The sequence below is a fragment of the Oxyura jamaicensis genome, chromosome 1 (genome assembly GCF_011077185.1).
Source record: "Oxyura jamaicensis isolate SHBP4307 breed ruddy duck chromosome 1, BPBGC_Ojam_1.0, whole genome shotgun sequence".
Classification (NCBI taxonomy): domain Eukaryota; kingdom Metazoa; phylum Chordata; class Aves; order Anseriformes; family Anatidae; genus Oxyura; species Oxyura jamaicensis.
In genome coordinates this window covers 186,990,011-187,002,277 of record NC_048893.1, presented here as the reverse complement: position 1 = coordinate 187,002,277, position 12,267 = coordinate 186,990,011, and positions in this window count along the sequence as shown.

Genomic DNA, 12,267 nt, shown 5'->3' with positions numbered 1-12,267 from the left:
TCAGCTTCTCCTTGCAGTTCATGCTTTCTGGACCTCCGAGCAATCTGGTTCTCTCAGTTCTTTCCATCTGGTGCAGAGCCTTTCTAAATCACAAAGCACGGTACGTATTGTGTGCAAGGACCACGTGCACGTGTTTCTCTTCCTTTCACACCCCACCTCCAAAACAACTGTTTCACTGCTTTTTTATTAGCCACAGAAGGGTGTAGCTGTCAGGAGGGGTACACGGAGACTGGCAGCACAGTGTTAATATTTTACCACACATCAGTTGTTCCCCCCAACGTAGAAAGCCACCTAGTAAGGAGAAAGGTATTAGTTTCATGTTTCCTAAGTGTCATTGTAACTGTTGAAGCCATAAAAAATATACGTGAAGCTATTAAAATATTTGGATAGTGTAAATTTAGATAAGATTCCAGCAGATATGCGTACTGCACAATTTCTTAACATGAAAGCTGTGACCCAGACCTCCTACTGTATCAGCAGCATGTTGGCCCTGGTTATCAAGCAAAGCACTGTCTCAGGCTAAGAGATTATTGCTTTTAAATTAGCAGGAAGGTGATCGGTCCTGAAGTGCATTCGCTTGGATGGAAACCTAAACTGTAGGATAACGGTGGGCTTGAAGTATTTTAGTATTCAGGCTTCAGAAAAAAAATGGTAGTGACTCCCAAATGCCTCAAAACAGAAACTGTTTCTTAAATTGGTTAAAAATTAAAGTCATACATCACAAAATGGGGGGAAAACATTAAAAAAAAAAAAAAAAACTCATTAACCTATTTTGAAAACAAAATCCCTTCTCTGGAATAGTGAAAAAGTTCATTTGCTGCAAATGCTGAGGTTTTTGAGCAAAGGAGCAGCTAGAGGCTCTGAAGCCAAATGATGGGGTGGGAAGGAAGATGTAGGGGAGAAGAGGCACGGGGCTGGCAGCGTGATTCTGCTGGTCCAAGAAACAGCTCGTGCTATGGGAGGGAAAAGAAAACAGCAGGGAATAGCCATGTCTGATCACCACTGGCCTTGGTTTGGCTGTTTGGTGCCAGGACACAAGCAGGGGTACCCGTGGAAGCTGTTTTGCCCAGGGAAAATGGGTATGCTAGCGGGGCACCATAAAGCTGGGTGTGCACGGCAGTAGCAATACAGCGTTACTACATGCTACCGAACATGGCAGCACAACTTGAATACAAGATCACCTTCCAATTATTTTAATGAAACAGGAGGCAGCACAAATAGCCATTAATACAACAGGATCAGGATCTATCCATGTAATTAGAAAGATGGGAGAGAGCACTAGAGATGTAAGCTAAAGGCAGGTCTGAGCAAATGGCTTTTATGGGTGGTCACTACCAGAAGCCCCAAGTGGCATCCTCCCACGTTGGCACGCAGGTCCACCAGCTTCAAATCTCATGTATTTGCAGCCTTTGTATGTGTACTGGACCACAAAATAAATAAATAAATAAATATTTTTTTTAAAAGGTTAAAAATAATGTCAAAAAGATTATTGTACATGTGTTAAATAGAAACCTGAAATAGTAATCACAGGCCTACCCTGTTGCTTCTGCTGCCATTTGGGCTTTGCTGCCCAGTGCTGCACAAAAGAGGTTCGCGGCTGGCTTGAGGACTTGCAGGTCAGTGGAAACTGTTGGTCCTGAGAGGCCTGTCAAGAAAACACGTGAATTACGGGGTCTGGCCAAGTCATGTGGTTGCTAGGCCAATTTTGGTAACCAAGGCAGCAAAAAAAAACCATTTCAATGAAATGAAATTAAAATGCATATAAAAGTACAGTCTCGATTTTGCAGGATTTTTTTATGCCTTGCAGTATGACATAATGACACATATTTTTATGTCCCCAGAATATTTCTGCTGGTTTCAAAAGGTTGAACTGACACTGATGTCACATTATCCACTTACTCTAAAATATATGCTGGCCTTGTGCTTTATTTAATACTTTGCAATGTTATTTGGATGCCATAATTTTACAGTTACCTCACCGGATCGATGAGGAAAAGTAAAAAGCTGCCAGACGAAGGTTGTTTCATGTACTAAGTCATCAGCAGCCCAGGCTTTTCCCAGCTTACCTTTCCCTCTCCACCTGCACGCAAACTCATTAAAAATGTTCCAGGAAACCTCTGCCTCTGCATTAGCATGCAACATGCTAATAAATCATATTTCTTTAAGGGGGGGTTGCGATCTGACATTAACGAAGACTCTGGGAAGGGAATGGGGCCAGGAGCTGGGCCGGTGCATGTCCACAGGCCTCCAGTGTTATCAGTGGAAGCCCTCGGAGTTATATCAGTGCCAGAGCTTTCCCAGTCTTCTCCGTTCAAAAGTTTCTATTGGCAGAATAATAAAAATCCCCCATCACATCTTGTGAATAGTTTACATTGCAAATTCCTAAGTCCTGACTGCTGCGGCGTGCGGGTCCCAAAGCACAGCGGTGTTGCTGCTGCCCAGTTCAAAGCCTGCTTCCCATTTGCTGCAAGGCTCTCTTGGCCCATTCCAACAACGTAAAGGCTCCCTGCATTAAATGAAAGATCCCTTTCATTGAAGGCCCCCTTCGGTGCTGGGGAGGTGGAAGGGGGCCCAGGTGCAAATGCAAAGATGTGCTGGGGCCTTGCAGGAAAATTTGGTGGGTACTTCTCTAGGTGGCATGGTGGCTCTCAGGGCACAGGAGCGGATCCCGTGCCTCGTAAGCCCTGATCTGGAGAATAATGTCACTTCCCTTGACTGTAACTTAAAATCCTGGCTTTTACACCCCAGCAGATCAAGGTCGCTTGCAGACTAATTAACCTGCTAACTTACCAAGATAAGCCAGGATATTGCAGCCCCCTATCTCTCCCTGTGTTCAAGCCCTCTGCATCCCTCCCTTCTACTCTGGGGTGACCACACTGGGTTTTGGGGTCACCAGGCTGTGGGTGCATGGCCGCACTGCACGGTCACTGTGCTCTGTGGAGCGAGCTGCCCTTGGCAAGGGGGAGGCATGCTCCTGGACATGCCTTCATCCAACACCAAGCCAGCAACTTCTGTGAGCTCCGTGTCTCGGAGACTGAGGGAACCAAGGTGAGCCTGGCTTGCCAGCCTGTGGTTTTGATTGCTTTATTGCTTAATTGGTGCATGGGGATTGATAGCTAATTGGCATGTGAGCATTAGCAAATGAATAATGTGCATAACAATGGGGATAACAATGATTTACTCCGCCGGAGAGTTGCACTGAAAAGCTAGCAATCGCAGCAGGCTGATTACAGAAAGCTGCTTCTTTTGCTCTGTGCTTTGAATACTATAAAGCATGGCTGTAATAAGTGCCATTTTGTTAGGCAATGACAGTGTCCTCATGCTAAATTAATACCTATGGATTTCCATTATAAAACTGATTTAACTCCTGGTCTATATATTGACCAATGCGGAGCAGGTATCATTTTGTTGTCAAGCGAGAGCTGTCAGCCCAGGAGCTCTCTTGGCTCAGATGTCACTCAGCACCCTTTGTAGGGCATCACAGATTTGTAGGGCCGGATGGTAGCATTAAATCAGCTGTGGTGCACGCTCTCATATTGACCAATAAATTAGCAATGTTCGCTTCTGAGAGCTACCAAGGAGATACTGGAGTAAAAGGTCATATCCTCACAATACTGTAGAAAATTTCACAGTATGGTAATGAATATAGAAAGAAAAAATAAGTGCAGCTCAATGGAATAATAGTGGCTGATACAAAGTCACTGGTATCGTAGTTGCCCTGCATGAGGGACAGCAGGAACAGCAATATCCAAAAACCTCTGAGAAATTTGGTTATGCTTGATTTCAAAGTTCAGGTTTTCTTTCAACATTGTCACATCTTCCTCTTTACCTTCTACAGCTACCTACAGCAAGGAATATTTTCTCAGGTGCAAAAAGATGTATTTTCCCTTGTTTCATCCCATTTTATTAATTGTTCATCTGAATATCTGCTGGCATTAGTCATCTGCTCTCAGCAGTGCTTGCTTCCCACCGGCACCTGTGGGGACTTTGAGGACAGCTGGCAGCAAAAAGCAGACTGTAGGCTTTGTTCTGGGCACAATATTGCTCCAATCTGTATTGCCTTGCCGCCATCCTTGTCTTTTACACCCAATTGTGGTGTAAGAATGAACCGAAGGCCGGTCTCTCTGGTCCTCTATGAGGCTTCTCTATTAGCTGTTTTGTTATCCTTCATAGCGCTGTGTTTGTAGCTTTCCAGCCAGTTTTCAGTCCATGTGACAATGTTCATTTCCAGGCCAATTGTGATTATTATTCTTTGGTGTGAGATACCCTATCATTTGCTTTACTAAAATCCCAGAATATTTCCTTTACATCATCACCTTTGTCCAGTAATGGTAAAACTCCATCATAGATGTAATCAAGGCTGTCTGGCAAGATTTTTTATTTAGAAACACATGGGGCTTATTGCACATAATTCTGCTGCCCTCTTGATGTTTCCTAATGATATGTTCAAACTCAGTGTTACATTAGTGTGGAGGGAAGGGGGGTGCATTTATTTCATACTCAACCACTCTTTTCCTACGCATGTATACATTTCCTATAATGCAGAGAACATATGCAAGAGAGCCGTGCTATTTTTCCATGTGGTTTAGGCTGTTTGTGTATTCTATCATTAATTCTCAGCAAGAAGGTCATCCTTTCCCCCCAGATGTTTTTTACTTTCACAGACCAGAAAAAAAAAATTGCTCTCATAACTTGCATTGCAGATCTAGTACTTGTAAAATGCACTCGCCATGCCAATGCTGTAATGGTTTCAAGAACTTTCTTTATGCAGGGCTGTGGTTTACCACCATGCCACAGCTTACCACAGTTTAGCATAGAGCTGTAGTTTTTAATCAGTAAGCCAAGCCTCAGCCAATTTGAAAACACAGCGACTGGGGGGGTGGGAAAGATTTGGGAGAGATTTGCTGCACTGATTTCTTTCAGCTTTTCTATTTGCTTCCATTTTTAAGATTCTTCGCCCGGATGCACAGCACTGAGGAAACGGGTGACAATTAGGGAACAGTTATTTCTCTGCAGCCTTCAGATTCCCCAGAGGAACAAGATAGCCCATGTAGTTGGTCAGTTTGACCTCACATTACAAAACGTTTGGGCATTGGCAAATTGGAAAATTCTGAAGGAAAATATTTTCAAATGTTTTCTCAATGTTAACTGTCACAATAATGTGGAGTGAAGGTGGGCAGACATGTTTGTTTTATACCTGTCTAATCCTATTTTAGTTATATGTACATTTATTCTAATGCATTCTGCATATTCATGGAAGTTTTTGAGGTTTAAATATGTTACCTACTCTATTTTTTTCCATTCAGTAGAATTTTTATCACTTTGACTGTACTCAGCTACTTCTGTGACTGCACAATTTACTACTGACTGCAAGGAGAGTGGATTTGGAAATAAAATTATATATACATAATAGAGAACTGACAGGGACAAGTAAATAAATTACATTTTTCATGTATCTGTGAGCATGGGGTTGTATGTATGCATATATATTTTGTCCTTGGAAATCTTACAAATGCATTTGATTGAGATGAAAGATCTACATTCAGTATGGAACATAAAAATGAACTCGTTGTTTGGAAGGGGGTGGCTCGTATTTCTGATATGTCTGAAGTTGAATTTCTTCAAATAGAGTCTCTATTTTTGCCTTGATAGCATGAAAACACTGTTGGGACTTGCTAGAAAGATTTATTTCACTGACTGAAAGCTGAGTAGGCATCTCTGAGCAGCCGGTGGTAAGGACAGGGGATAGGCTGAATTAAATCACCGTAATGAGCAGGTTTGGGTTTAAGGAAAAACAAATTTTAAAACTGACATCAAATTCCAGTTGTGACTTTTTCCTCAGCAGAGACAGGCTGTAAATGCTTTACAATGATCATGATATAAATCTTTTGATCTGGTACCATAATAGCCAAGATGCCAGAGATAATGTTGCTTGGTTTAGATTTTCTGGCATCCACTTGACAAGAGGAGGCAAGAACTGTGTGGTATGGCACCACCACGGTCATCACACCAGACACAGGACCAAAATGGTTCATCTCCTTTCCTCATCATGGGGTTTTCACTATGACCAAGTCTGTGATAAAGCAATATTTTTTTTGTCAGTCTTCCTGCAGGCAAGAACAACAGCTGTGTGCAATTCAGCAGCTTTGCATTTTTTGTCCAGAAAAAAAATTCACATGAGCTCGCTGCACTTGCACAGGGTCTGAGTTCCTCAGTAGGCACTGTTCCCTGTGCACCCAGACCTTGGGCTTGCTGAGATGTGAAGTGAGTCATCTGTGAGGGGATGCAACACTCCAGCATCCTGGGGATCGGGAATTCTGGTCACATCTCTAAATTAAATTACCCCGAAGAAAACTCCTGAGCCACCAAATTATCTCAAAACTATTCCCTGTTCTGAAATTGAAATGCTCAAATAACTGAGTTCAGCTCACTGAGGTGCACTCTGAGGCAGCAAAATGTGAAGTGGTGGTACCCAGAGAAAATGAGGGGTGATGGCCAGGGGCATGTAGCTGGGGATGTAATTGAGGAGAATCAGATTTGAGTCTGAGGGAAATCTAATTCCCTAACTCCATTATTAAAAACAAAATAAATAGCCCAAGCAAGCCAAGGTTTGAGATTTTCTGGATTGTGAGGATCAGTTCAGTTAAGACACTTAATAAAATAGAGTTAATTCATAAAACTCAGCTACATAAAGTACTAAAGAGAAAAACATATTTTCCACTTGCTTCTGGTTGTTGTAATCCACAGGCAAAGCAGTAACAAATGACACCTCTGCGGGCACTTGTCCGTAGTGAACTTCCCACTGCGAGAATAGGTAGGAAGAGGTGGAGAAGAGGTTGCTTCTTATCCTGTGTTTATGTCTTCCTCATCTCAGTCTCACAAAACTTGGTATCACTTTATAGTAGTCCAGGCTTTTAGGTTCATTACAGTAGCAGATTGACAGACACCATAAAACATGTTGCTTTTCCTCATGGAGTAAAGTGAAGGTCTCCTTCAGGATAAATCAAAGATGCTACCATCTCTCCTGTGTGTCCTGGAGGGTTAGCTGCCTCTACAAGCTTCCTCAGTCCTTTCTGCTCACAACCATGGGAGGCCATAACAGGAACCAAACTGGTGTCCCCTGCCAGTCATGAGGGGAGCACACATCCAGCCCTTGGAGACAGGAGATGTCCAAATGGTAGGGTCTGAAGAAGCCCACGTAGTTTCCTCCCTCCAGGCCTGAGAGGAGCCTGGCACCAGCTGGTGCAAGCAACAGGGCAGGGCCACCAGAAAATGGCTGTGGGGGTTTGACTCTGCCCTTGCTGGAGATGGTGGAGTGTGTGGGCCACCCCGACAGCTGCCCCGTGCCGGGTCCCTGCTGGCATAGGAGGTCCTGGCTTGGCCACCGAGGTCAGAGTTTGCCTGAAGATGCTTCTCAACCAAGCGGTGTGGTTGTGTGGAGAAGATGGAAGCCATGAACTTCTCCAGTGAGGGCATTTCCAAAAGGAGGCCAGGTGAGGCAAGCTGGTCCTTTTCCTTGGTGCTGCTAGTACCCGTCCCTGCCTTGGTGAGTTGAACAGGGATGAACATTTCCTCTCTATGTAAGAAATCTTTTGTTAATCTGGCTAACAAATTGCCAGTGCCATTTCATGGGACACCTCAGACAATAAATTTGGTATCACTTTAGTTTTCCCACTCTAAATCCTGCTTTTCCAACTGGTTTATCATTCTTACCTTTCACACCACGTACTGTGACATGCAGACACAGCTTAGGAGTGTAATGGGATCGCTCCACACCACTTCCATCCCTTGGGCTCTCTCCCATTAACCACCTCCAAAAACAGGTAAACCACTTCCACGTCTGTGAAAATATATCTCATGTTTCTTGACAAAGTTGTCTGCTAACTTGAAAGGCTGTCACTCATGGCATGCAGTGACTTCTCCATGCAAAGGGTCCGGTTCCTCTATTGTGCAATCTGTCCTCTTCTAATCTCACAAAAGGAGACGTTTGCTGTTTCCTCAACACGCAAAAAACAGTCGGGTATTTTATGGGGTATTGACTTTACTACAGTTGGGTGCAGTTCTCTCCTGTTCTTTTAATGAAATAGCAACGTGTAACTCCACTGTGAATATATAAAAGCTGTGACTGCACTTGTACCCCAAGCTCCTTTTACAGAGAGGCCTAGATTACAGAAAAGGTAGAAACTGTGGCTTTGCTCTGGAATTGTGCTGCTGGGCATCACAATGGGAGCATCTGTCAGTGCTTTACATGACTGTGAAGTTAGACACCTGGCTTGAAAATGTTCATCTCGGTTTCTTCTAACTAGAGTTACCCACTCTGCTATTTCCTTACAGACGCTGTTTCCGATGCTTTCCCTTTTAAAGTGGTTTCCAGTGTCATCATTCCAGTTTGTCCTGACAGGCTGGGCTGGCTCCTGGTGGCCTCAGAGCTTTGGTCCCTGTGGTGGAGGGCCACCAACACAGCATCACAGGCCAGATCCAGCACCGCAGGGCACAAGATTCAATGCATCTTGGCCCAGCAGGCGCGCGTGGGATCACCCAGACAGCTCTCTCACACTTTCTCCCCGGTACTTTTCCACTTGCTTGCTGATGCATCTAACCTTATTTTTGAGGTCTGCTAAATATACAGCCAGCCATAGGCTTCAGCAATCAAACCACAGAACCCAAACAAAAGAAAACTCATTCCTCATTTCCCTGTTTCACCCGCCACCAGACACAAACATCTACAACACTTCCCCAGTTTAAACATGTGTGATTTTCCTGCTAGCCCCTGCAAAAGAAAACCAACATCCTCTCTGGCAAACGCTGGCCAAGCTGCCATGCAGCACCGCACATTTCTCTGCCATTGCCCCAGAGGTGGGCCCCTCGCTCCCTCAGTTAACCTAAGAGCTGCTGCTAAAATATTTTCTAACTGCTGGATGTGTTTTTTAGCGCTGTGCTCTGGATTCCATACCAATGGGAGGGCAGAGCAATTCTTGGTGGGTCTTCCACAGCAGCACCCACAGCCCCTTGTGCTGTTGGTGGAGAGCTCTTGTATCAGTTATCATCACTTGGGTTCAAAGGAATAAAACCACTGCATCCTTTGATTGCCTTATGAGCGTAAATTTCCATGCTTTTAGGTAGTATATTTTTTTTAAACATGATATTCTGCAAATAAATCTGCTATGCACAGAATGAAAGCCTCAGACCAGCAACCCCAGCCAACACATTATGAAATCGAAGTGGCTGTAAATGATCTCTGTGCACAAGTTCACTTTGAAAAACAGTTCCTTGATGTCTGTGGAAATCCGCTTATTTTATGCAATTTCCCTTTTTCTGCAGCTCTCAGGATAGCATGGAGAAGCATAGGCTGCTTCTGTTTCAGGGTAGCCTGTAAGAAAAACTGTGAAGTCCAGCAAAACAACAGCAACGTTTTGGAAACAGAGGCCAGACCTATCTCTGCTCCATTAGTAGTGTTGCTCTCCTGCTTCCTTTGCACTTTCTGTAGACACTCAGCCCCACAGAAGCCACCAGCTTCCCTTCTACTTCCACACCAAAGCTCTTTTGTCCTTCTTCCTTCACCCTCACCCATTTACCTTCACTTTCTATGTGTCCCTGCATCCCGATGTTCCTTCATTAGTGACGTGGATGATGGGGCAGATTGTACCCTCAGCAAGTGAGCAGATGGAAAATCAACTGGAGAAAAGTGGAGGATATACCATGCTGCCATCCAGAGAGACCTCCAAGAGCTGGAGAAATCGGGGTTCTAGTGGACACCAAGCTGAATGTGAACTAGCAATGTTTTCTTGCTGCAAAGAAGGCTACTGGTATCCTGAATTGCATTTGTCAATGTATTGTCAGCAGGACCCAGGTCCTTTTCTGAAAAACTGTTTTTCACCTGTGTGGCTTCCAGCATGTCCTGTGCCTGGGCTTGTTTTTCCCAAGGTTTAGGACATTGTACCTCTTGCTGAACTTCACAAGTTCCTGTCAGCCCATTTCCCCAGCCTGTTGAGGTCCCTCTGGATGGCAGCATTGTCCTCCCTGCTGGTCAGCCACTTCCCCCAGCTTTGTGTCACCCACAAACTTGCTGAGGGTTCACTCTGCCCCATCATCCAGGTCATTAACAAAGATATTAAAAAGGACTGGACGCTGGGGTACATAGCTAATGACTGTCCTCCAACTAGACTTTGTGCTACTGATCACCACCTGGACTTTTAGCCCTCCTTCAGCCCCTAAGTACAGAATTCTCCCTTTAGCAAACGCCTAAGGCAGGTGATCCCTGCATTGTTTTAATCCCCCTTCAGGGCACACAGTGGATCAAAATCTCTGGTAGTGCCAGGAAACCACCCCTTCCTTGCCTTCCCCCCTCATCCCAGGAGCAAGTGCTGCATCACACCCCATGTCCATGGAAGTGCTCACATCCCGCGCAGCTGCTGGGGTCCCTCAACAATATTCCACCATATGGCACACCGTCCCTCTGCTTTATCACATGGAAAATATCAAGATAATCAGACCTGCCTAGCTGTGATTCATGGAACCATCTGTCTGGGCTTCCCACTATTCGAGTGCTGTAATACCCAGCCTGATAGCCAGAATATAAGCGGCCTTTTGCTGTCCAAATTTCTTAATCTAAACAAACATAAAAGGCCAAATTCTGATCTGGGTTCCATTTGCACAAATCCCATTTGTGACATTAAATGGAGCCGTATGAATCAGTGCAAGCATGGAGTTTGGCACAGGGTTTTCACACTGATTTATAGTGTCCATCTGGCTGCTCCTAATCAAGGAGAGCCTGGCCTGAGCACAGTTTTTAAACAATGACGGTATACACAAAACTCACTCGTAGCCACATTTGTGTTTGGTACCAGAACTGATAGCACAGCTATACCCCTGCCACATCACGTTTACACAGCTCTGAGGCTGTGAGACATTGGCCTATCTGGTCAAACGGGGCCCTACCTTAAGGAATTCCTCTGCAGTGAGGGTGATAAACTTTTAGAGAAAGTTTGGCCGTGGACAATTTAACTGCTACCAAAGACTGCTTCTGTAAGTTGCTCTTCACAGCAGGTTAACATATGTGTCTTCAGCTACAGGGAAAAAAATGGGAGGTAAAGTGCTTGGCTCCCAGCTCTGCAGAACACCCAAGGTTATTGGTTGCATTTTACACTACCATGGGCAGGCATGGTTTCCAGAAATGCACTCTGCCCTGCCTAGGGCATCCGGACCCAGGCAATCTCTTTTCCCAAAGGCCAAGCAGAGCATCACCCCCTGCTCCCTCCCAGTGAGCCCCAAGCCCTGCCCCTGGCCGCATCCAGCCCACTTCAGGTGTCAGCGTGAGGCTTCACAGGGCACAAAGCTTCCCTTTCCCATCCACCAGGTTTCTGAGGCGGGGGACCCAGGGGCTCACTGGGGCAAGGACAGCACACAGCTGCCCAGCAGCCCACAGTGGCTTTCTGAAGCCACCTGGCCACAATTTGAAATATTTTTAAGAGCTCTGTAGGCAGGTAACACGTCACCCTGGGGAGGTGGAAGTGCGAGTGGTGTTTCCTCTTCTTGGAGATGTTTGCGGGCTCACACGCCTCTGCATGGCCAGGCACTGGCAGACATCCTGGATGCAGCAGCATGTGAAAGAGAAGGCAGTGGGGAGATGGAGAGGAACATTAGCTGACCTTCACTGAAGAGCAGGCTGCGAGAAGCGACAGTCAGCCGGTAGCTGCAGGCTCTGCACGTCCCATCCCATCCCTGCAACCTGGGCAAGGCTGCGATGGGGATCCATCTCCCACTCTTCAGCTCTGCCAGTGCTGTGTGTCTCAGACCACCTGCCCCACGGAGCCATGCTCTCCATGGGGTCCATCTCCTGGATCCAGCCCCTGCTGGCTCCCTTCTGCACAGAAACGGACAGCGATGGAGGTGGCAGTGCTTTTAAGCACCTAAAGGTCTGCTGTAAAGAAACAGGGATCCTCCACGGACAAGCAGTGATGGGCATAACTTAACCAGGGAAGAGCAACAAGACCCTTGCCAGTGATTTCAGGAGACTTTAACTCAAGGGTTTTCAATCTTCCACTCCTGAAAATGATGATATTGCTTGGCCTATTTTCCCTACTAGCTTCTGGCTGCTTCACACTGCTGGTCAAGTGAAAGCCTAACAGCAGCCAGTGAGTCCAATTCCTTCTGGAAATGTGTTAGTACTGACAAAGGGAGGTTTTGAAACTAAAGTCTGCATTCTCTTTGAATAGAAGAGAAAGAAAAGAAAAGAAAAGAAAAGAAAAGAAAAGAAAAGAAAAGAAA